The sequence below is a fragment of the Bos grunniens genome, chromosome 5 (genome assembly GCF_055505025.1).
Source record: "Bos grunniens cultivar Pamir isolate PY7600 chromosome 5, Bosgru_T2T1.0, whole genome shotgun sequence".
NCBI lineage: Eukaryota > Metazoa > Chordata > Mammalia > Artiodactyla > Bovidae > Bos > Bos grunniens.
In genome coordinates, this window is record NC_141169.1 from 96491063 (window position 1) to 96518077 (window position 27015).

General features: G+C 34.6%; 1 protein-coding gene across 13 annotated transcripts in view; it reads right to left on the bottom strand.

Annotated features, from left to right (window-relative positions):
* Window positions 1-27015, bottom strand: part of ATF7IP (activating transcription factor 7 interacting protein) — a 115076-nt gene that overhangs the window by 83546 nt on the left and 4515 nt on the right. For 2 of the 13 annotated variants that reach the window (XR_015164228.1, XM_086401930.1), the window contains exon 1: window positions 12186-12549. The exons of 9 other annotated variants lie outside the window; for them this stretch is intronic. The gene's annotated coding sequence lies outside the window, so the exon portion shown is untranslated. Of the gene's footprint in view, window positions 1-12185; window positions 12674-27015 lie in introns of those variants that run through there. 2 more of the 13 variants (XR_015164232.1, XM_086401934.1) reach the window with 2 other exon arrangements.

The window sequence follows — 27015 nt, forward strand, 5'->3', positions numbered from 1 at the left end:
GGAACAAAATACAAGATAATTACAAAATGGGAATTAATGGACTTTAAGATTGTGGAATAAGGAACAAAGGAATAAAGAAAAAATCTAAAAGTTACTAATAGTTACCTAAAAGTTGCTAATAGTTATCTAATAGTTACTAAAAGTTACTAATAGTTATCTAAAAGTTACTAAAGTCTAATCTAAAAGTTACTTAGGCTTCAAACTGGGTAAAATGACAAAAATATCATCAAATAAATATGTGCTATATATTACCTTATAATAAAATAACGTAGAAAGGTTGAAAACAGGTTAAAATGATACATTAGGCAAATGCCAACCAAAAAAAAGTTAAGTAGATGTACAAAACCTACATATAACATATAAAAAAAAATTCAAATTTAAAATCCAGTAATGGAACAAAAAAGATATTTCTAATTAATAAAGGTACAATCCACTAGAAACATTATGTCTGATATACCTAAATACCACTTCAGATCACATAAACCAAAAATATATTTTTAAAAATTCAAGGAAAAACTAATAAATTCAGATAGACACACTTCTTTCTAAACTCTACAGATGAAAAAAAACAAATATTAAAAATGCATTTCTCAATTAACATGCTGAAGTGAAGAAGTGAAGTTGCTCAGTAGAAAAGTAAATAGAACTGTATATCCAAAAAACCCAGAATACAAATTTTTATGAACAAAAATCAACATACATTAATATTGACTGTGCATATGGTGACAAGGAAATATTAATAAATTCAAAGACCAACCCCCCCCACAAAATTCACACAAGGCCACATTCTCTAGCCATAACTTACTACAGTTAGATAAACAATAATGAAATGAGAGGGAAAGTTATCTCCTTATAAATTTAAAAAAAAACTTTAGATTAAGGAGCAGTCAGTGGTAAAATAATATAAACAACAAAGTATTAACAAAATACCACCCAGGGAATTCAACTAAAATGATACTCAGGAGAAAACCTAAATGCACATATTAATAAAGAAGCACAAACTCAAAAATGCAAGTAAAAGTTATAAACCCAAAGAAAGTAACTACAATAAAAATTGAAAATTATCATGGGAAACTCAATAAAACAGCAAGCAATCAATGAAATCTAAAACCAGCTCTTTGAGAGACTTCCTAAAGGGGGAAAACAAGCAAGGAAAATCAAAAGAAAGCATAATAAACCACATTAGAAATTAAGAAAATATAATTATAAGATAATACACTTGGTTCAAATACTTAAGTATATTACATGTTATCAATGGAATACATGAAAAAGACTAAGGGATTTTAACTTGCTTCAAACTCAATAAAATTCAGCAGTGGAAAGTGGCTGCCAAAAATGTCAATGCAAACTTAAAACTGGAGAACGGAAGTACACTGTCAGAAAAAAGGAACATTCTTTTTAGTAATGTATTTACTTATGAGCATCACAGATAAAAAGAGACTTTTAAAAACAGTAGAATATTAGTGAGGGTGGGATGATTTGGGAGAATGTCATTAAAACATGTATAATATCATATATGAAACGAATCACCAGTCCAGGTTCTATGCGTGATACAGGATGCTTGAGGCTGGTGCACTGGGATGACCCAGAGGAATGGTATGGGGAGGGAAGAGGGAGGGGGGTTCAGGATGGGGAACACATGTACACCTGTGGCAGATTCATGTTGATGTATGGAAAAACCAATATAATATTGTAAAGTAATTAGCCTCCAATTAACATAAATAAATTTATATTAAAAAAAATAAAAACAGTAGAATAAACAAGAGGATGACCAGGCTAAAGAATGACCTACAACAATGCAGTATATGAGCAAATGTCAGAAAAATGGTGGATATTTAGCCTAGAAAACACAAGAGAATTTTAATGGCTTTCTTTAAATAGTGCAGATTTGTCATGTAAAAATGACAGAGAGATACACAGAGAAAGAGACAGACACAAGGTAGAGGGCAGGAACAAAACAATGAAAGGCCAATTTTGTTTCAAAATCTGCAAACGTTCATTGTTTTGGATGTCCAACAAAAGAAGGAACTGCCTTATACAGCCTTTCTTTTCTGTCGCTAGAAACGATGCAGAAGCCAGATAACTACCTGTCAGAAATAACAAACAGTAGACTCCAGTGCAAGGTGTGATGTTAGATCACTCACGTCCGTTTCACTTCAAAGATTTTCTAGGTCTACATTGCTTGCTAAACAAAAGTTGTTGCCTAAGAGGAACACCAAAACTAAAACTTCAAATTTCATTCCCTAGATTTTTGGATCATGCACACTCAAGCTTAACAGTCTCGAAGACTGCACAACTTTATTATGCTCATGTCCTTTATTTTTGTTTTATATGCCTTTTTAGGTTTTTTTCTCTATAGACAGAACACTCCTGTTTTCCAACATCTTTCTTTGCCGTGACCCCAAACTCTAATAGTAATCAATAAATGCCTGTTTTGGTCTAACAACTCCTTGCCTCTTTATCTATATACATATATAAACCAGTCTATCTCCACTGTCTTCCTAGCCCAACATTCTCCCAAACATTGCCTCAAAGAGAAGTCTGAAAACATTTCCCAACTGTGCTCTCTACACCAAAAGAACACATCCAGCCTCATTCTTCCACTGAACCTCAAGCACATTATTCAAAATTAATATATTTCTACTATCACCATTTCTCCAATTCTAGTGAAATTCTTTCCTTGGAGGAAATATATCCACAAATATACATTTTTATACTTCAACAGAACATATATTAAAACAATCATTTTTAAAATCCCAAGCAACCCAGTCAAAGGGCAATGGGAAATAGTTTGGGCCCCTGAAACATGAGTGTGCCTTTTATCACAGTTGACCTCTAGATTTTAAGTATTCAACTACACAGTAATAAAGGACCAACTACCCTTTATCTAAAGAACTGAAGTCCCAACTAAAACTAGCACTTTCAGGTTGCAGAAAGAATCTGCTATTTAACTCCCAGAAAGAATGCAAAGGCAGAGAACTGCCTATTCTAATTCCTTCCCTCCATTTCCCTAAACTAGCCTCACCACCCTCTCTCAGCTTCATTCAACTTTCTTACCTCCCCACTCTCATTCCTCTAAAACTATTATACCAATCTGTAATATATCCTATCACTGGCCATACTGATACAGTGTGAAAGAGTGAAGGACAGGAGAACCTGGCATGCTGCAATCCATGGTGTCACAGAGTCTGACAAGACTTAGCAACTGAACAACAATACTGATATATCAGTATGCATTTCTTTATAAACATAAATCTTCATATCTTTTCATGCGTGCTGAGTTGCCTTTGTTATGCCTGACTTACAATAATGGTTACCATATTCATTATTTTATATAGTTATTTTTATTTCAATGAGATTTTTTTGTATGCAATTTTTCAGACACACACACACAAAAAATAATAAATGCTCATGTACCTTTCACCAAGCTTAAGAAATAAAATATTAGACTCAACAGAATTTCTAATTAATACATTCTTGTTAGTTTTAGATTCTTAAATTCACTTCATAAAATGGTGATGAATTTAAATATGTGGAAATGGAAATGATAAAGGTGGTAGGGAACACTTGACCATGTTATATGTATAAATATACATTATCTAATATATGTTAATGAGTCACTTGTGAAAACAAGCATTCTGATTTTGAAGTCAAAGGGGTACATTTAAACTAAAACTTCATGTTTAGTAAGGTTACAAAGTCATCGCTCTTTATGTACCAGTTGGTGTCACTACAACTGAGAACACAGTAACAGGACTATGGAGAGACCTAAAACTGATTTCTATGTAATAAGAACATATTGTATGCATGAATAATACTCATATATGAAGCCTATTGTTATTTTCAATTTAAACCTGAGATAAATTAGAGAAGATGAAAATATTTTTAAGAAATCAAATCCAAATATGACATTCAGAATCTCCTGAAAATTAACATTAAACAATCTAGTAATCTTAGTATTAATAAAACTAAAAACAAAAAAACTTCTCAAAGGTGAGAGACAGATATAAGGCCTGAGGAGGTAGGGGAGGGATAAGAGTTATCATAGAAAACGGACCTGAATCTCTTACCTGTGGGCAGCTTGATACTGTGAAAAAGACTTCCTCTTCTGTTAACCACTGCTACTCAGTTCATTTGTATAAGCATAAAAGCTAATGCAGATTTCTAGATCAGCTTTTTTTGAGCCTAAATTCCTTGTTTGGTACATATTCATTTAAAAAAAAATAGGAATACAGTAGACTGGCTACATTTTAAAATTCCTTTCAGTGGTTCACATCTGTTGTGTAGTTTGTGCAGCAAACATCCCATCAACCACAAAAGCCAGAAAACATCAGACAGCATGTCAGTGAAGCTCACAGAACACTCAACGTACATCTTCCAAAGGACTGTTGCAAGTGAAGATGCCTAGAATCAGAATTCTTTTGTATAGCTTTCTATGCTGCCAACTATTAGGTCTGCAGCAACTGTGTGCAGTTAAGTACCTCCCACATATTACCCAATAGTATCAATAGGTACAAATCTACAAAAGCAGAGCAAAAAGTTAAAAGGCTTATAGCTTCTCACTATTTCACTTATTCACTGGCAATTGTGGAGGTCTCAGTACTCCTATTCTAATGCATCAACTCTGTTCTTTCAGTCCAAAAGGCTGCATTCTTATACATTCCAAACAGAAAATCCATGACACATATTATTTGCTACCCTAGCACAGCCAGACTGCAGTTACAGCTAGCTGGCGCCAGTAAGAACAATTTACATAAAGCAGTCCTCATTTCATGACCAAACTGAAGAATACTGCTGAGTAAACCCTCCCCCATTTGTTCCCCAACAGGCACTGACTGGTTCTAGAATATATCTAGTTATCTATTTACTAACATGATTAAAATCAAGGTAATAAGAAAAAACCAACTTAGAGTTCTTATATAACTGAAATTCTAACCCCACTACATCAAGAATATTTTTAACCCCCAGAGATATTCAAAAGCCTTAATTTGTGGCATAAATCAACATGATTACATAAATCCAATGATTGCTACTTTAACAATCATTAAAAATATAAGTTATAATTCATATTAGCTAAAAGCTGTCCTTATTCTACTCTACAGCTGCCTTTCAAATTTTAATTAATCACTTAAATAGTAAATGATCATTAAATAGACGTGTTCTTAGAATGATATTGCTTTATGTTTTACCAGATAATAAGATAATACATCTTCAAGTGTCACTATTATGATGTTTAAATTATTCGACATATTTACCACTGGTGAATATTACAAAAGTATGCACTCAGTATCAACACTCAGGTATGTTACATTACAAGTATCTACATAAGAACATATTTTGTGTGATATATTCTTTTTGAACCTAAATCACTTATGTATTGTTTTAATGGATCAGATCTGACTGGGTAAAAATTGAGTCATTATCTATGAAAGTGTTAGTCGCTCAAGTCATGCCTGACTCTGTGACACGATGGATTATATAGCCTCTGTCCCTGTAATTCTCTGGGCAAGAATACAGGAATGGGTTGCCATTCCCTTCTCCAAAGGATCTTCCTGACCCAGGGATTGAACCCAGGTCTCCTGCACTGCAGGTAGATTCTTTACCATCTGAGCCACCAGGGGAGTCCATTTAATATGCTAACTAAGGGTTATCCAAAATATGTTCCTTATTTTTTAATCTTATGTTCAGTTGTCTTAAAACACAGGTCTTAAATTATCCCTACATGCAATAAATAAGGCTCTAAATAAGGAAATGATAAAGCTATATAAAAACAGGAATTGGTAGACTTCTAATATGTGGATAATCCTAAATGCTACCCACATTATCTCTGATAAGTAGTATAGATTTCCTCAACTATATTCTCTTCTTAGGATCTGTGCTCCACCAGCATCATATGAAGGGACAGGGACAAGTATATAAGATTGTGTGACTTCATATAGTAGACATTGTGCAAATTAACACTTGGTGGGACGAAAGATTTTATACCAAAAGAACAATTGATCATAAAATCTCAGAGTCAGAAATTATCTAAGTATTGTATTCATTCCAGTTTTAATTTTGGTTCCTCCCTCTTTCTACTTTATACACCCAACTCTTTGAATAAATGTACTTTAAAATCAAAGGAACTAAAGTCCTTTAATCCAGCATAAAATATAATGTTAATAACAAGTAGAGACTGTTTTTTAAAGCAAAATAAATTAATCCCAACAATGAATTAATTAACTGTAAGAAGCTCAAATTTTCTGCAGCCTGCTTATCTAAATGCCAAGAATGGAAGTTACCACACTAAAATTAAAGTTGAGAAACAGTGAGAAACAATGTTTCTCAAACTAACAATGGTAAAGAATCAAGGTTTTATTTCCAATCCATTACAGATTAGTATTCTTGTAAAACACAATGAAGATGAGTTATCTGGGGGTGAGGGAAGCATATAAAACATATGATTCTTATTCTTTGATCTGATATAAAATTATTTTCTTAGATTGATGTAAAATTTTCTAGACATTCTTAATTTTAGTTATCTAATGGAGGACCAGGAACAGATAAACTGATAACTGACCCTGAGCTGACCTACAAAACACATTTTGAGTAGGGTTCACCTAGCTAGTCACTACCCCATCCCACCTCCAGCATTTTCAGTTGAGCATCTCTTATTTACTTCTATGCTCCTTTTTTCCCTGCCCCAGTGTAAACTCCTTGAGAGCAAAGGATCTTGTATTCCAGCCATCAAAACAGTACCTGGGAAATTAAGAGGGGCATAATAAATATTTATTAAATTTGTTGATTCAACTGATCAATTCACAGTACATTGTTGTTTCACTGTATCATGCTGCCCTAGCACAAATAAAAACTCTTTGTTTTGTCCCCTTCGGGCTCTTGAAGGTCTTCAATTTGAGATTTAAACACCTTGCTCTTGGGCATTGTTACTGTGTATCAGCCAGGGCCCTAACAACCCTCTTTCCCTAAACCCTTTTCTAGAGTACCTAGTACCCCAGACCTCTCAATTTCATAATGATTAAAAAAAGAAACACAGAGCAAAACAATTCATGCTGGAGGGAACCTTGTGAGGAACAAGCAACCAATCTTACTCATACTTTATTTGTGTCATACACTACACTAGGTACTTTGTTTTGCCCATTTAAATCCCAGTATCAACTCTATATGGTACTTTATCCCCATTTTAAAGAAAACTGAAATTCTGAAAATAAGCAAATAGCCAGGACCAATTGAGCACTTACTATATAGGCATTATATTGATACTCTGAGCACTATTCTAACAAATGAGTGGAAGAATATGAATTTACCTTGACCCTGTTTGATTCTAAAGTTCGTATTCTTACCTGTGGTCCAACCACCTTCCTCATTTAATGATCACAAAATGGCATCTAGAGCTTAAATAATTTATTCAAACTATGCAACTACTCACTAGCAGCACCAAAACAATCACTTCCTGACTTCTACATTAATACTTTCCGCTCTGCATGACATGATGCTTGTATGTCAGAAAAAAAAATCAGTCAGATGACTCCACTGGGCAGTACTGTCTGGTTTACTTCAGCAGAGAAGGCAGACACCCTCAAGAAGATGCAGAAGCAACTCTAAGCTTTTTTTCTTGTGTTAAACTCCCCCTTCTCATTAAACTCAAAGATTTATTGAGTAAGCATTATTTTCATCATTTCCATACTTAAACATTGATGTCCAATAACAGACTTACAAATTACTAATAGAGAACACTCAGTGAAAGTTCTAACCTGAGCAATTTATTAAAAATCCCTTATGTGAATAAACTTTATGCTTTCTTCCAAATGACTTTCTCTTTCAGGAGTGTAAGAAGTGGGAAAACAAGGGAGTCAATCAATGTTTCCTGTGCAAGTTAACTGGATTTTCAATTTTCCCTAAAGCTTTCTCTCTAATTTGAAACTCACTTTCTAAAAATGAATAACATTCTTCTAGCACATCACTGGGGTTACCAATGCCATGGCATTACATGAACACTAAGAAGCTGGCTTACTCTGGAAAATGTGGAATTCAAATTCACATCAGATCACAAGTATACACTACCATGTTTCATGGATCATCAAGGAAGTCTTCACATAGCTGAGATGGTAAATCTTTTATACATGGAAGTGAAATATTAACAAAAACAAGTATATATAATGGCCTATGAAATTATGTAGTCTAGTACAGTGAAGAGAACTTTCTATTAGGAACTTACTTATTTTAAGTGCTAATATTTCTTAATCAGTTTAAGCAAAACTCTTTTATAAAGTTCATTCCATTTACCTGTTCAGTAAATTGCACATCGTGAATATAATTTAACATTTTTTATTCAATATCATCATTAAAAACATCAATAATGATATAACAAATAAATATAGTGATAGATTTAATAGAGTGATAACATGTAAAGAGAATTTATTATCACATTAAAAGACTTTGAAGAACTTAAATGTTCCTAGTTTGTATTTTTTTAACCACTTTACTTTCAAATGAATGTCACTTTTTGCTGATGTCAGTGGATCTCCTTCAATCAGTAACGATGGTACTCTACTATAAAATCCAGGACAAGACAAATGTGCCATATCTTCTAAAGAGTAAGCTGATTTTACATATGCTATCTCTCCTACCACATGAAGTAGGTCAGATTTTACTTATGTTTACTTTCTTCTGGATGAGAAGCTGTATTTTAGATATTAATGGCCATCAACAATCTGTGAAGTAAGTAGGATAGGGATTTGAAAGGAACAGCTCACAGGAGCCCAGAAGGTAATGTGAATCAACGAAGAGGACCAGCTGTGAGGAGGAGGCCCTATCTGAAGGAGACTATGTACTAAACTGTTGATTATTTTTCTCCAGCAAAATACATTTCTAGCACTACCCAATATTCTATTTTCTAAAAGATGAGACATGCAGATTTTTGTTTAAAATCTGGCAACTTTAAGTATTAGAGAAATATAGCAGTGGTTAAAACATTAAAGAAGTCTGCTCGCTGCCAGTTTGTGGCCACTGAAAGAGAACTATACTGTAAGGACTCTCATCTGTACTGAAACATATAAAACTCTTGGGCCCTGAATTCAAGTTATCTCTTTAGAAAAAGTTATTTTCTCACCGCATGTGTGGACTACTCAGCCAGACTGGAACCGAAACATTTCTCCTACTCTAATTCTGCAATGACAACATTCTATATTGGCTTGACTTAATAAATACATCTACCACTACCCACATACAGCAAAGGAAGGCTAATTTATTCAACAGAGAGGACCCAGGAGTACAAATATGAATATATCAATTACCAGGTAGATATAATGGTGTTAGTTACCACTTCTGAGCATTAATTCTATGAGAAATTTCCCCTTCTTTCTAAACATAACACATTCCCTGATCCAATCCTATCTGATATAGTATATGACATCTGAGAAAAGAAACTGAAGAGCATTCAAGTACTACAGAAAAATTAGTATGCTAGATATTTGTGGAGTATTTTTTGGTATTATTCAAAAACATGTAAATCGCCAACATATCCTTGCCAAATAGATAGGATTTTTTCCTCCATTTTATAGATAAGGAAATGAGAATCAGAAAATGTAAGTTAGGCAATATAAGAAAAGGTAGCAAAAGTATAATTCAAATATAGGTTTGAATTCTTGGTCAATGTTCTTTCTGCTACCTCAACATTTCTCTTGAAGATTTATGCTAGCAAAATGGCTTGTGAAAAGGAATAAACAAATGAGGAGGGCAAAAAGTGACAAAATAATAATGTAACATGTTAATTACCCAGCACCCAGATTTATTATGCCCTCAATTATTGAGCATAATAGCTAACATTCAGCATAGAAAATTTAAAAACTGTGACTAATCCTAAAAGTAATAATCCCAGTGAGGTCAACTTTATGTTTATAGTTGCTTATGTTCAGAGCTGCAAAAGTGCAACATGGCACTGAAAGAATCAGAAATGAGTAACCACAGTGCATTGGTGTTTCCTCTTGTCTAAGTAATAATCAGTGGATTCATCTTGTGGAGGGTAAGGTGGATGTAAATTTTATAGTCCACAATAGAAGGCAAGAAGAATGGATCATTAAAATTTCCCTGAGGCCCTACTCTGAAGGTTAACAGAAATTGATCAATAATTTCAACCTAGTTAGTTTCTCTCCAGCAATAAAGAATATAAAACCAAGTAGCTGGTTTACATCACATGCAATTTTTGAAATACAGTGAGCTGTTTGTACTATAAGAAGCCAAAAAAATAAGAATGATTAGAGTCACAGCACATTCACTTTCCTATTTCATACTCTGGGGCAAAACCTTACTGAAACGAAATGCACAATGGATAGAATTGCTCACATATATTGGATTTGTCACACATATTGGATTCGTAGTTCTTTTACTTTTTCACAGGCAAGCTCATATGCACATTTACATAAAGAAATGTTCAGATTATGAGAATTCATTACGGCACACAAAAAAGTCCTAATAACTTTACAAAGTAATAAATTAATACATAAAACGAACATACTGCAGCTGTTGATTAAACTGAGCTAATGATCCCAAATAAATTTTAGGCCACTGAATAAATAAATACTGATTAAGTTAGGAAAAACAATAATGTTGCTTAAAAAGTTTAAAAATAAGAACAAGTAAAAACAATTTGAGGGCAAGGCAGCAATTTTAAACTGTTAAATCATGCAAATATAGGTCTTAAAATATAGGTCATGAAAATTTGTATATCAGAAAAGAAATGAAGGATATATGTTCTAGAGTATTTTTCAAGCTGAATTCCACAGTCCCTTAGCACCTAGACATCTACAAATAGGTGACCTAGATCCTAAAGACCATAATTGTCATACATGATCTGGTTTCAAACTTTCATTTTTATCATAACAGACTAATTGTTCTCATTTTATTAAGTAAGTTTATAATAAGTAAATGTCATAAGTTCACATTATAAAATACTTACACAATAAATACACCATTCATATACCCTTTTTATACGCTAGGATTCTTCATAACAACTTAAGGTGCAGAAAGTTGCTATTTTTTAGAAGCTGCTGTATTTAGAAAGTTCAAAACTTACTGTTCTGTGTCATATTAGTCAGGGATATATTCATAATACTCTTGATAAAGATAGAGGGATGTACTATATCATTTAGAAAAAAAATTTTACGTACTGAGATTTAAGTATTAGCGCTTTAATTATAAATAACTGTTCTGCTATCTGAAATAATATAGTAACAAAAATTTAATTCTCCTGCTTTCTGGGTCACTACCGACTTACAATATCTCAATAAAGTTTTCTACTTCAGAACAACGTTAAGAAAGCTTTTTGAAAATTTTGAAACTAAATTAACAAAGTTACTGAGTCATTAGTTTAAGTATACTACAGATTTTAACTAAGGTAAACTGGGCACACATAATATCACTTAATTAACTAAAAAACAGATTTACTTCAGTCCTGTTGCATAAGAATATATTAGATACAAAGAAAAAGGTATTCAGACCTAGAAAATGTGAGCTATTTCTAAATTCAAAATCTGAATCTCAATGTCAATTTAAGCAAAAAATATAATGATAAAAAGTTAGCTCCATCAAAACTGAAAGAACTGGGTGGCCGGGAGGAGGCAGCATAATAATAAAGAACTGGAACGCACAGTACAAAAAAAGTAACAGTGCAAAAAATTTTTTTAAATTTTTGTAACTGTGATTTATATCCAGAAAATTAACATTCTTCCCAGAAAGCAATCAAACAATACCTCCAAAACATACAGATACACACATACAAATTTAGAAAAATCACAATTTTCATGCAAAACAAGACTTATTTATGGCTTCTTTAAAAAAAAAAAAAAATCTGATATAATATACTGTTCTTTGTTTCTACAAATAAATAACAAGCACTGAATTTTCCAACATAAAAGGAACATGAAGTTAATCAGGGCCAGAAAAGCATTACTGTGGTGATCAAATGTTCTGGTAATGACAGAGCATAAGATGGTGAGAAATTACAGGAATTTAACCTTTGACCTCAGCATGCTATGTACTATTTCCATAAAAGAGGCTTATAGGTTCTATCAGCAAACATTTCAACTTCTTAGCCAGCAAGCTCTAAGTTCACCTTCCTATATAAACTTAGTAAAATGCAAATATTTTTTAATTAAAATGTTCAGAGATCAAGAGTAATTGGTTCTTACCTCTGGTCCTGATGCAAGTGACAGGTCTCCTTAGTGGCATAGTGGCTGCCTAAGCAGTTACAAAGACTAGGTTAGCAGCCATTTTGAGACAGCTGCACTGTCTCAGTTGCACTAAAGTGTAATTAAGATGGCTGCAGTGTGCACTCAAGAACTCACACAGTGGAAACTCAGCTATGTATCAAACAAAGCCCCTCCCACTATGTCAGCCTGCAGGAAACTGAACACTGACAACAGCTAATGCATATACTGCAACAAACAATGCAGCTACTCAGAACACAGAAAACAGAAGGCAGCAAGCCAGTTGTGTAACATAATGCCTGCGGATCCCGACTTGCAATACAGAGTTTGGGTACATCCTGATCCCAAACAGCTTAAAGTCCATGCCACATATTAGCAGTTACAGAGATAGAGCCAAATCACACACAGCAAACATCAGGGAATTCGCTTGAAAGAAAGCCTCCATTTCAGTCCAGAAAAAAAAAAAAAAGTCAAACTCTGCTCAAGGTCTTTTTTTTTTAACTCTTTTATAGTACTTTTTACATGAAAAGAGTGCCAATTTTTATAATTTCTAGAAAATTAAGTTTTTTAAATCCTGATAATCAATTTCAATTTATAGAAGGCTAGTTAAAGATTTTCCCACAGAATCTAAGCTCCAAAAAGTGCTCAAATCTAGCCAATGGTTAAACCTTCCAATCAGATTTTTCACTCTTGACAATAATTTTAAATAAGTACTGGGGAGGACTAGAGACTTTACAGCTGAAATGGCAACAAAGCTTATTTTAAGTAACCTGCAATAAAGGTAAAAAAAATTTCTTCTAGTCTGTAGCCCAGATGGTCACAAAGACATCTCCAGGTGAGTGGTTGGTCCCAGGGCAAATTTAATTTCATGCCCTGGCACAGACCTCTCAACATTTTGACATGGGTGAAAAGCAAATAAAAATAAAGAATGTAGACACCCTCAAGGGAAAAAAGTGGGTGTATTAACAACAAGAATTAGTTTTTAGCATTAACCAACCATTAAAAGAAAAAGGACAAAAGCATAGAAAGAACCTGTTTGCTTGATAACTCACATCAGCTAGGAAATCCATCTTTTCCTTTTCTCTTACTTGGTTTACCTTCCTAAATTTAGCTGCCTTGTGCTCTCTTGTCTCTATCCACCACTAAAGGTAAGTATTTATGAAAACTTGCTAAGGGTGTGGTAGGGATTAGCCAAAAGAAGATTGGCCCCCAAAACTAATGATTGTGTAAGCTGAGTGATGGGCACATGGAGCTCATTATTTCATTCTATTTCTCTATACATTTGAAATTGTCCATAATAAAGGTTAAAAAAAAATTCTGCTTTTTAAAAGTCCTTATTTATCCTTCATGAGATTAGTCAGACAATGTAAACTTCTTAAGTCCTGCATTAGGGGAAGAAAAGTTGATATTAATACTTGATCCAAGCCACATTAATTCTTCAAAAATATAATGGATTCTCTGAGGGTAGCTCAGATCTATTTGTTAAAAGCAAGAAATTGGTAAACCGGGAAAGATTCTAACAGGACAGACATTACTGTAGCACCAGAATGTGGCTAAGGTTAATGGCGAAACAAACAACCAAAACATTTTGAGCTGCCTGATGAACAGCAGTTGATATTCAAGCAGCAGATTCTTTTGGAAGCTTGTTCTACAAAGATTTACACTGTGTAACATACCTTCAAGTACAGGGTGCTCCCCCGCACTCCTTAAACCTCCTATGTCTTGCCAAATACCTTTCCAATGTAAATACTAAATACTTTTTTCTCAATCTAAGCTTTCCAGGGCAAGCTAAGCTGCTGGCTATTGGCTATTTGTGCTTAGTCGCTTCCTTGTGTCCCACTCTTTGCGACCCCAGGGACTGTATGCAGCCCGCCAGACTCCTCTGTCCATGGGGATTCTCCAGGTAAGAACACTGGAGCAGGTTGCCATGCCCTCCTGTAGGGGATCTTCCCAATAGCTCTTATTGGCTATAAGAGCCACCTTTTCACCCAATTCAGATTTCAAAATAAGAAACATAATCTAAGTTCCCTCCTTATACCAATCCTCCTCCAGCCACTACAACCAATTTACTACCGATGGCAACCCACTCCAGTATTCTTGCCTGGAGAATCCCATGGACAGAGGAGCTTGGTGGGCTACAGTCCATGGGTCGCAGAGAGTCGGACACGACTGAGCAACTTCACTTTCACTTATTTATATTCTATTATCCCAAGACACTTTGAGTCAAATCAATTAATATATCGATTGTCTACATGCAAGGGGCTTTAGAAGACAAAGGAGTAGAAAAGTACATTAACATAAATCAAGATTTCATGTTTTATATACATTGTTTAAAGTAATTCTCACACTAACCCTACAAAGTAGCTTTTTCTCTGATTCGTGATTGAGGAAACAGGCTCAGAGATTAAATAACTTCATGAAAGTGCTAATAGCTAAAATATAGTCTAGGCTACACTCAGCCTAAGCCTACTTGAGCTTTGTCCATCCCTTCCCACATTGGTTCTGTTTCTATGCAACACATAAACAACTTAGAATAATGGTTAGGCTGCTACTCAGAGAACTGGTGTCATTGCCAGTTTCACTCCTTATCCCAAAAAACTATGCTGGTTTACTCAATAAATCCTATTCGTAATTCAACCTAAATTATCTTATCACTGACAATCCTTTTTTTGCTCTCCTTTCCCCTTATTGTGCACAAACCCCAAACCAGGTGTACTTGCTCTCTCAAGATCTTTTATACATACCACCAACATACTCAGCATCTTTTGTCATTGACATCTTTACATATGAGTCCTTATAGGACAGAAATCACAACCTAATTCATTTTCCACTCACTTCCATAGTGTGAAACACAGTATTTATTTGCTCAATATTTGGTGAGTTGGAATTAATTCCTTGTGTTTTTTAATTTTTTAAAAATGCATTTTATTGAAGTATAGTTGATTGACAGCATTGTGTTAATTTCTACTGTACAGCAAAGTGACTGTCATACACATATATAACTTTTCATATTCTCTTCCATTATGGTTTGTCACAGGATACTGAATACAGTTTCCTGTGCTACACAGTAGGACCTTGTTGTTTATCCATTCCCCTATATAACACGCAGTCTGCATCTACTAACCCCAAACTCCCAATCCCTCCCCAACCCCACCCTACTCCTTTGGCAACTACAAGTCTGTTCTCAACGTCTATGAGTATGCTTCTGTTTTGTAGATATGCTCATCTGTGTCAAACTTCAAAGCCCATATATAAGTGCTATCTTACGGTACTTGTCTTTCTCTTTTCTTGTCTTTTAAATTATGAAAGTACTATAAAACATTTACAAGAGACTTGGAACATACAGAACATAAGTTATATATAGTTCCACTATATATTACAATTATCTTAAGTAAATGAAGATTTTTAGCTGGAGTTTCAATATCAAACTCTCAAAAATTAATAGAACAGACAGAAAAGTAGGATATAGTAGACCTGACAAGCACTATGAACCAATTCAACATAATTAAAAGACTTACACAACTTTACACACAACAGCAGGATACAAATTCTACTCAAGTTCCCATAGACTATAAACCAGGAGGCACTTGAACATATCCAGGGTAATTCCCTGTGTTTTCATTTCTTCCACAAAAATCTCTGAAAATTCTACATCTTTAAGAACCTTCATTTTTAGGATCTCAACTCTTATTCTCTAGGAAGAATATGTCAGCTAAGTTTTTAACTGTCAACTTAAAAAACTCTGCACTTCAAAACCCAAGGTGGAAAAAATATCTTTTGTAGAGCATTTTTCAGTTTTTAAAGTGTTTAATAGGCACTATACAGGAGAGAGAGAACACATTCTTAGAATAGCTGAATTCTGAAAAAAAACTATAGAAAATTACAAATATAACCATATTATCTACTTTAAAAATTTTCAATACTACTAAGAAAGAGTACAGCTTGATTATATAATGTCAGATTATAATCAACTTGTTTTAGGTAGAGTCTTAATAAACCCAATTAATGTTAATTTGTAAAAGCAAACACATCTGGAAGGCATTTCTAATGTAAGGTAAACATCTCCATGACTACTCAATGTTTTACCCTTTTCCTAAGTAAAACTAGCACTCTCATTTCATTCTTACTATGACCATGTAAAATAATGGTACTATAATCTCAAACATTTTATGACTAGAGAATATAATCATTTGCCAAGGGTCACACAAGTAGTAATGAAAAAGAACTATAAGAGAATTAACTTTAGTCAACTACTATAGTTTTAATATATCACATATCACACTATTAGAAAACTTTGCATATGTAGAATGTTGAAACTTCCATGGAACCTAAACAAATGGCTTCACTGTATTAAGTATAAAATACATTTTTATTAATTTTGTTAATACATTTTAATTACACAGGTTACTATCAACATTAAAAGTAACATTAGAAGGTTATTAAGATGGTAAACTGAAAACACCTAACTTCACTCACTCAAATCCCACTAACCTACACTGGAGGTATTTTTTGAAGGCATGAATCCTCAAGAACAAAGAGAAAAGTAAGAGGGACAATAGCTACAAAGATTTCTGGGAACTGGAAAATAAGCAGAATCACTGGTAACTAACTAAGCCAGTCCCAAAACACTACATTCTAAGTTGCATAGGGGATAAGTTAGGAACCAATTTGATTTACATGGCAGAAACTTCAAAAGACATAGAAACCAGAAGAACTAAGCACTTTGGAAATTGAGGTCAACGGAGCAAATAGTAGGATGGCATGACTAAAAAAGAGAATATTAGTGAAAGCTGTTTGTGAAACAGTGAAATCTCTAGATGTCCTTACCACATTCTACTGAATGCCTGCTCTCCCCAATCCTAGCAAAGATCTGAAAACAACACCCACAGTTTAAAAGGAGTGTAGTAACTCAACTAGTAAAGAATCTGCCTGCAAAGCAGGAGACCCCAGTTCGATTCCTGGGTCAGGAAGATCCTCTGGAGAAGAGACAGGCTACTCACTCTGGTATTCTTGGGCTTCTCTGGTGGCTCAGATGGTAAAGAATCTGTCTGCAATGCAGGAGACCTAGGCTCAATCCTTGGGTTGGGAAAATCCCCTGGAGGAGGGCATGGCAATCCACTCTAGTATTCTTGCCTAGAGAATCCCCATGGACAGAGGAGCCTGGCAGGTGACAGTACACAGGGTCACAAAGAGTCAGGCATGACTGAGCTTAAGCACAGCACAGCACAGCCAGTGTTATGTGGCAGCCTGGATGGGAGTGGAATTTGTGGGAGAATGAATACATGTATATATATGGTTGAGTCCCTTTGCTGTCCACCTGAAACTATCACACCATTGTTAATCAGCTGTACTCCAACATAAAATAAAAACTTTTTTTAAAAACTGAGAGTAGCATATGAAAAAGAGAGGGACTGAGTGCTCACCGAAGACAATCCAGTCCTCTTCCTTCATTTATCTTTCAGAATGCTGGCAATATCCTTAATCTCCATGTATGAAAATGAAAGACTACTTTCTAAGGGTACATAACAAGCACAGGATACAAGACCTTAGGTCTTGGGAACTCTCCAAAAACAGCCCACCCAGACCAGCCCATAATGAAGTCTAAAACTGACAAATTTAGATATTCTAATCAACTTTTTACTCTGCCACAATATATTATACAGTCAGGCAAGAAAGAGAAAGACAACTAAGAAAAGTCTAATATGGAAGACAAAAAATAAAACACATAGCAACAGACTACACAGGGAGAACACTTCAAAAATAAATTAATATCCACATATATTAAAAGATGCTGCATTCATGTGTCAAGAATAGAATACTACAGGCAAAGAATAAACAAGAGAAATTAAGAACATGACAAAAAGAAAAAAGAAAAAGAAGGTCCTTCAACAGAAGGACCTCATGATAAAAAATCTACCTGAGCAAAAAGACAAAGTTGTAAACAGAAGAGAAAAAAAATGTGAGTATCTACCCGAAAATTCACCTTGGAATGATAGAATAGCAGGAGATATCACCAGTAAAATCATTTAAGAAAAATTCCAAGGTTGAAAGACAACAGCTGCTAAACTGAAAGGGACTGATGAATTCCAGGAAACAATAATAAATAGATCAATATCAAGGAATTAAAGTGAAATTTCAGAAAACCTGGAAAGTAATAACAGATTCTACATGCTTCCATTGAGAGAAAAAAATCAAAAATAAGAATGGCCTCAAATTTCTCAGTGGTAACATAAGCAAGAAGAGAATAGAGTGCCTTTAGAATTCTAAAGTAAAATGATTTCCAACCTAGCCTTGTATACCTAGCCAAACTATCAATCAAGCATAAAAATATAAAATGACAATTTTCAGACACACATGGTCTCAAAAAACTTATTTCCCATATACGCTTTCTCAAAAAGCTACTAGAGAATGTGGTCCACTCCTCCTAATAACAGAGTAAGTCAATAAAAAGATATAGCACACAGAAAACAAAAGACCTACACAAAAGAGGGGTGAGAGAAATCCCCACAACAGTGAATAAAATTTTAAGGATGAAAGTAGTGTACCAGATGTAGAAAGTGAGTAGGTAGCCCAGAGCAACGAGAATTAAGAAACAAAAATGAATCATGATCCTTCCTGCCACTGAAGCTGGATGGGTAGGGGAAGGCGGGTGTCTTCTTAACAAACATAAAAAGTCCTTAGTAAAGAACTGTACCAATTGTACTATCAGGCTTCCCAGGTGACGCTAGTGGTAAAGAACCCACCTGCCAATGCAGGAGACACAAGAGAAGTGGGTTTGGTCCCTGGATGGGCAAGATCCCCTGGAAAAGGGAATGGTGATACACTTCAGTATTCTTGCCTGGAGAATCCCATGCACAGAGGAGCCTAGCAGGCTACAGTCTGTAGGGTTGCCCAGAGTCAGACTGGACTACATCTCAACTATTATACAGATGAGATTCATGGATACACACATCCTAGTATAAAGTTACCTTCATGATCAACTTCTGTCATAACTATATCAAGAAAGTGAGTCAAGACTTCCACAATTCTCTTAGTTCAATGTAGAAAACTTTAAGTAAATTACTTAACCCTAGAACGGAGAGTAAGAATTACCTAGGACTAAAGTTTAATTTAGTTTACATTGTAGTTAACTAATTGCAGTTAACATTTTATTTTTAATGGTCATATAAGAAAAGCACTATCTTCTTAATCTACCTTTAACTCTTAATTTAAGATATATTTTGTACAAATGATTATTTAAATAGTCTCTTGATCCAATACCCTCAGAATTCAGGAGAAAAAAATATTCTATGAAAGATCTTAATATAGGTTGTAAGTTAATAAACCATCAGGTTATTTTAAGCACAATTCTATAGAAAAATACTAAATATACTGATTGGCCTTGTTTAAAAACTTAGAAGAATGATTAAATCTTGTATAAAGTAGCATAACTGAGTCTCTCTACTTTTTATGAACTCACATACATAGTCTCAATAAGAATTTGTTTTCCTTCCTTCCAGGATAAAACTGGATAAATCAAATTTGTAACCATGACCACAGAGACAGGTGATATTTAAAAACAAATCTCTTTTAATTAGTTATGACAGGGAACAAGGACTGCACCTCAAGCATAGAAATGATGCCTTGTTTAAGTCTTCACAGGAAATCATTATAGTATCTTTTTCATAACTTAACAGATTCCCAGCTCAGAGGAATAAAGAATATCACTTGTTGACAGACAAGGAAAAATGTGGGAATCTTAAAGAACCATGACACAGTACAGCTTTAAGTACACCAGGTGAAAACTCACTGAAATAAATTAGATGGCTCTTAGCTCCTAATCTTGTAATCAAGCAGATAAATAAGTAAATTATTATACTTTATAAAACTACTAGACAAGTTAATTCACATCAAACATATATAGTTTTGTTAAGCAGATAAAAGGAAGCCCTTCTATACTTAACAGTACTGTGTTAGATCAATAAAGCAGTCAAATAAAACATCAAAATAAAATAATTGGAAAATCATTAAACAAACTTATATGGTCAAGTCTATGCCTTATGGGGTAGAAACCTGGTCACAGGAAAGGTTATGGAAGAAAACTGACACTTCGTTTTGCCTCAATTTTAAGTTAGCATGTCCAGCAAGGTAAATAAGCAGTGAGGGATCACACTGCACCCTAAAATTACAAAAAGAAAACAGGATAATTCTGTATGGACCTAGCCCCCCAAATAAATGACTTCATTTCTAACTTTGACAATGACGACAGTCTGAAGAATTATGATAAACCTTGAAGATACGTAACTAATGTGAGAAAATGGCTGCTTTTTCATCATGAGGCTGGTGAATTCAATATCCCTGAAAGATTTTTATTCTTTAAATATTCTAGTGGTATTTTCTGTTTTTTGTTTTTGTTTTAATTTAATGAATAAATCCTAAATCTGGACTCTCTTACAAACCTTTGCAAATAAACTACTTTTCTGAATGCATATTTTTCCTACTAGGGAGTGGTATTATCAAACTTACTCTTTTAAGTTATTTCTTAAACACCTAAAGTTCTAACTCCAGTAATCAAGAATACTGTCATTTTCTATATACCTCCTTGTACTTCAGTTCAGTTCAGTCACTCAGTCGTGTCCAACTCTTTTCGACCCCATGAACTGCAGCACGCCAGGCCTCCCTGTCCATCACCAACTCCTGGAGTTCATTCAAACTCATTGTCCATCGAGTCGGTGGATGCCATCTAGCCATCTCATCCTCTGTCATCCCCTTTTCCTCCTGCCCCCAATCTCTCCCAGTATCAGAGTTTTTTCCAATGAGTCAACTCTTCACATGAGGTGGCCAAAGTATTGGAGTTTCAGCTTTAGCATCAGTCCTTCCAAAGAACATCCAGGACTGATCTCCTTGCAGTCCAAGGGACTCTCAAGAGTCTTCTCCAACACCACAGTTCAAAAGCATCAATTCTTCCACACTCAGCTTTCTTCATAGTCCAACTCTCACATCCATACATGTCCACTGGAAAAACCAGAGCCTTGACTAGACAGACCTTTGTTGGCAAAGTAATGTCTTGCTTTTGAATATGCTATCCAGGTTGGTCATAACTTTCCTTCCAAGGAGTAAGCATCTTTTAATTTCATGGCTGCAATCACCATCTGCAGTGATTTTGGAGCCCCAAAAAATAAAGTCTGATACTGTTTCCACGGGCTCTCTACAGCTGCTCATGGTTGCCTCTTAGTAAATATTCATGTCTTACTAAAAGATTCATCAACTGATTGAAGTCAAATCTGAAAAGTATGTCAGGAACAAGTGCTAAGCATTTTATATAACTAACCTCATTTAATCCTCAAAATAAGCCTACCAGGTAGGTGGTATCATCATTTTGTGTAAGAAATACTGTTCCGAGACACTAGTTGGCCAGGCTCCAAGACAAAATTACTATATGTTCCATTTCACTGTATTACTAAATGGCTTTAGGAAAATTCTTTGCCTTTTCTTCTTTTTCTTCTTCTTAATTTGCTTGCATATTTTTAATCTTCCCACTATTATATCACTTAAGTTTTACGGGGAAGAAGACAATCACACAAACGACACAAAATTAAGTCATTCCACCTTTTCATCAAACCCTTATTAATTTGCATCTGTCCTTCAGATTTATATTTTAAGAACTTACTAATAGTTAAGCAAAAGTGTTTTCTTAATTTTTTTTCTATTTCTTAATGAATGAAACTCAAGATTTTTTTTCCAAAAGTTATTTAACTATTTATAATTTTGCAGATGCAAAGTGTCTGTCAAATCTTTTGACAATTTATCCAGTGGGTTTGAAACTTCATGGTTAATTATTCTCTGAAAAGTTCTGACATCTGTGGATTATCATGAGTTAAATGAAAGGAGTTAAAACACCTTCTTCACCACCACCCCCCTCCTTTTTATTTGGCACCTAAAACAAAGGGGTTCTGTTCTTTCAATAAGCAAATATTTACTGAATAATAAGGTAGGTATTGTGGAAAGCAACTTTATAATTTTAATAGCAGTCTTATACCTAATTAAAAGGGCTTGTCTTTACAATGTGATACTTGTCAAATACATCAATAAGATAAAATTCCTCACTGCAGGATGCTTATAAAGTTCTACACAAGTAATTATAAACATAAAAGTTGAAAGGAATAAAAGCCTTTAAAAGAGATACAAAGTAGAACAAAGTAAAAAGAGAAATTAGAGACTGCTAGCTCAGGATAACAATATCCTTTATTAGGCACATTATGAGTATATTCTCCTAAACATACTACTTTCCCACCTCTGGGATTTTGAATACCCTTTACTAAGAATATCCTTCTAATTCTTCCTTTAAAATACAATTTTTCTAAGGTTTTCTTGACCTCCATCTAACAGAGTCCCATTTTTTGTGCCTCACACAAATATCTATTGTGTTATATTTATCATCTGTAGACAACTACTTTTACCTACTTATTACTTACCAGTTAAGTTTTACCTGAAGGCAAAGAATTTATGGCCACATTTTTTTTCACCTGTGTATATTACAAAGCCCTCAAAAATGACATTTTCTATCTTGAAAAAAGTACAGTTTACTTATATAGTTATAAAGGAAGAAAAATAGTATCTGGAAAATTCAAACATAAACTCAACTTTGAAACTACAAGAAGCAGTTCAAACAGTCAGAGTTTACCTACAGTCTTTCATCCTTTTAAAGTAAGTTAACTGGCAAGATTCAAAGATATTACATTGAGTTCTTGCAAAAGTCATCATGATTTAATGTTTTCAGAGGCAAGTAGAAAGAGAAAGAATTCTACCTAATAAGATATTCATAGTAACTAGAATCTCAGTCAGGAATCATGACTGTAAAGCTCTCAAAATTTCATTTCAAAGGAAGATGTGTATGTGTATGCATGTGTGTTTACTCAGTCAGGCACATCTGACTCTCTGTGAAGCTTTGGACTGCAGTCCACCAGCCTCCTCAGTCCATGGGATTCTCTTGGCAAGAATACTGGAGTGGGTTACCAGGCCCTCCTCCAGGGGATCTTCCCAACCCATGGATCAAACCCATGTCTCTTGTGTCTCCTGCATTACAGGTAGATTCTTTACCCACTGAACAATCAGGGAAGCTCATCAAAGGAAGCTATAGACAGTTATAATTGGATTTAAGTCTTAAAACAGAGAGTCAGTTTTCAGTATCAAATTATCAATTAGAGACCACTTCTCCAGCTTCCTTTAGTAGCAGAAAATGCTACGTTCTCTAATATCCATTTCTTTCCTTCTTTCATAAAACTTTCTAACTTTAGCTGAATGAATGGTTGTCCAGCCAGATACTCCATTTCCCAGCCTTCCTCTCCCAGCTATGTATGTTCCAATAATTACATACAGATCCATAAAACATGCATCAAACCGATATATGCCACATCCATATGAGGCTCTCAAAAGAATGATTGTGCACTCCCATTATTCTTTCTCCCCTGTCCCTGGCTGGTGAAATCATCCATGTTCAACCTAGAAACCATGTTCGACATAGGAAAACCACAAATATTAAGCCAAAGCCACTTACACATCTGAAGAGTTTTCCTCTGTATTACTTTATAAGAAAAATAAACATTCATTATCCTTAAAACTAAGTTTCTCAAAAAGTTTAGCCTTTACTGTACTCCAACAGTTCCTGACATTTACTACCTAAAAGAAAACAAAAGTGAAAGTGAAAGTGAAGTCGATCAGTCGTGTCTGACTCTTTTTGACCCTGTGGACTGTAGCCCACCAGGCTCCTCCGTCCATGGGATTCTCCAGCCAAGAATACTGGAGTGGGTTGCCATTTCGTTCTCCAAGGGATCTTCCCGACCCAGGGATAGAACCCAGGTCTCCTGCATTGCAGGCAGACACTTTAACCTGTGAGCCACCAGGGAAGCCCCAAAAGAAAACAAAGGAAGTTAAAAAACAGCCTCTTTTCCATTCGTTTCCCCATTTATTTCTTTTCTTGAGACATTTAATATAATAAAGGTAACAGGGCAGGTACACACCTAAGCTGAAAAGTCTTAACTGAGAAAGAGCTGACGCAGTAAAGTCATTCATTATTGTTTCACCAATCTCTTTTTCTTTTGTCCCTGGTCCTCAAAAGAGCAGAATCTTTTCCTAACATCTAAGTTTACGCTTCTACAAAATGGAAGACATCATCTTTGACAATTACTGACTCAAGGAGAGATTCTTTCACAGCTCTTTTAGTTCCAAGAACCTCCATTTTTACATCCAATTCAAGCTCTCTATGCTATGCTAAGTCACTTCAGTTGTGTCCGACTCTGTGAGACCCCATAGACGGCAGCCCACCAGGCTCCCCCGTCCCTGGGATTCTCCAGGCAACAACGCTGGAGTGGGTTGCCATTTCCTTCTCCAATGCATGAAAGTGAAAAGTGAAAGTGAAGTTGCTCAGTCATGTCCGACTCTTAGCGACCCCATGGACTGCAGCCTAACAGACTCCTCCGTCCATGGGATTTTCCAAGCAAGAGTACTGGAGTGGGGTGCCACTGCCTTCTCCAAGCTCTCTATTAGAATGTAAAAGTGCCATACACATAATTCCTGGGTACCTACCAAAACAATGTTTCACAAAGTAGCATAGGGTTACACAAACAACAAAGAGAGGGAGAAAGGATGACACAACTACCTCACATCATCATCATAGAAAGGGGCTCTCCCTCCCTCTCAAACCAAAAGGGATAAAGCCAGTTATTCATAGTTATCTGATACAAAATAACACAAAACTTTTTAATAATATTCTGAACAATGAAAAATTGCAGATGCAAATAAAGTATTTCTGACAGTAAAGTTAATAGATCATCTTCATTTCCCAGACATTTGTGTTTATATAAGTCCAATTATTATATAAAGACTGTCAAGCAGACACAATCAACTGTACCCTTAGGCCAGCCACATTTTTTAGGAGGGGGACCAACGAGATGTCCTAGTCATTCTCTTAAAGATTAAAAAACCCAAAGATCAAAATTCAAACCTGGAAACATTCCATTATAAATCAATACTAATACCCTGGTTTTCTCATTTTGCAGCACTTAAAAACACTGAAAATGCTGCCCAGCACTCATACTGTCTCCAATACAAAATGGATTTCAGCATACAACTTGAAGCATATATAAACATAGTTTAACTCTGGAATTCACTTTTCTGTTTTGAAAAAAAACTATAACGACAGAAAAGACCACTGAGTTACTCCCTACACTGCATGACAGTCTGAGAAAGAATACTGAGAAGTAATTTCTAGTCTTGCAATCTCCAAAGAACATAACAAGATCAAATGGGCAAGAATTTGAAAAGAGAAGGTCCACTAATGGATAGGCAACTTCTGCGTACTATAAGAAACTAAGAAGGACAATACTCCCCAGAACTACTCAATGATACTTATAATTTACTGTTAAAACATCACCCAATTTTTCCCTATAATGCCTCACAGCTGTTAGGAACTCGAAAGTAAGATCTTTACTCTCAAACTTCTTTCTGCATGTGACTCCTTTGAACAACTAGGTATGATAATATATGAATTTCCCTATATCTCAAAACTTAAAAACAAAGTAATAGAAGTTTTTTTTAAGCCAAATCACATCTAAACCTCTTTGCCTTCTTGAACAAATTTAAAATCATTAGATATCCTCTATAATTCAGAATTGTTAATAAGATCCTCAGTTACCATAATGAACATTCTATAAATACTGATTTGTCTCTAGGAGTAACAATTCCCAAGCGAAATAACCTCAAAACTAACTTTGCAAATTTTTGTTCTCACACTTGATACCTAACCCCAATTCACAATCAAGATGCCAGCCATCGCTTCCTGACCCTATCCATATGCATTTTTCTAGTAGCATTTCTCTCCTCTCCCTAATTTACTACTGTGCTGTGTGCTTAGTTGCTCAGTTGTACCCAACTCTTTGTGACCTCTTGGCCTGTAGCCCATCAGGCTGCTCTGTCCATGAGATTTTTCAGGCCAGAATACTGGCATGGGTTACCAGTGCCTTCTCCAGGGGATCTTCTTGACCCAGGGATCAAATCCATGTCTCCTGCGTCTCCTGCATTGTAGGCAGACGCTTTAATTTACTGCAACTTATATATTATAGTCTGGAAACATAAGAATCACAATAGAGAACTAGGAAAAATGCTCAAGGGCAAAGGTCATACACAAAAAAGTAAAAATATGCAAACTTCTATAAGTGGATTTGCTTGAAAAATACCCAGACAAAATTTCCCATTAAAAAGAAAATACTGAAGAAAAGTAATTTAGTATCGTAACACAATTTCTAACTTGTCCTAGATTCATTTTTATAAAGCCGATATTTTACCATTTGATTTTTATCTTTATTTCCTTGATTTCTCCTTTACACACATGACACGAATTTTCAAGTTTCACTATATTCAACATAAATATTTTGGCAATTATTTTATATTCTTTCCTGTACTTTTTATAAAAATATTTTTAAAAGTAGAATTACAACTGAAATACACTATTAATCAAGATATTTTTCACTGCAATCAGCAGAAAGAATAGATTTAATAGAGAATTAATTTATGCTAATAATTAGGGAAACATCCTTATGAGAGAAATAGTGAATGTTACCAAAGAGATTAAAAAGAAAAAATTTTAATCTTTATTACATATTATTTACTAGGCTCCATACTGACCAAAAAACGAATCAGATAACGTTTCAAAATTTTCCCATTTAAAAAAAAAGGTCTATGTTAAACAAAGAAGAAAAATTGTTTTTAAATATTATAGAACACTTTACCTCAGCAAGCTATTTCTCTTACTTCTAACTTTATACTTGCACTATTA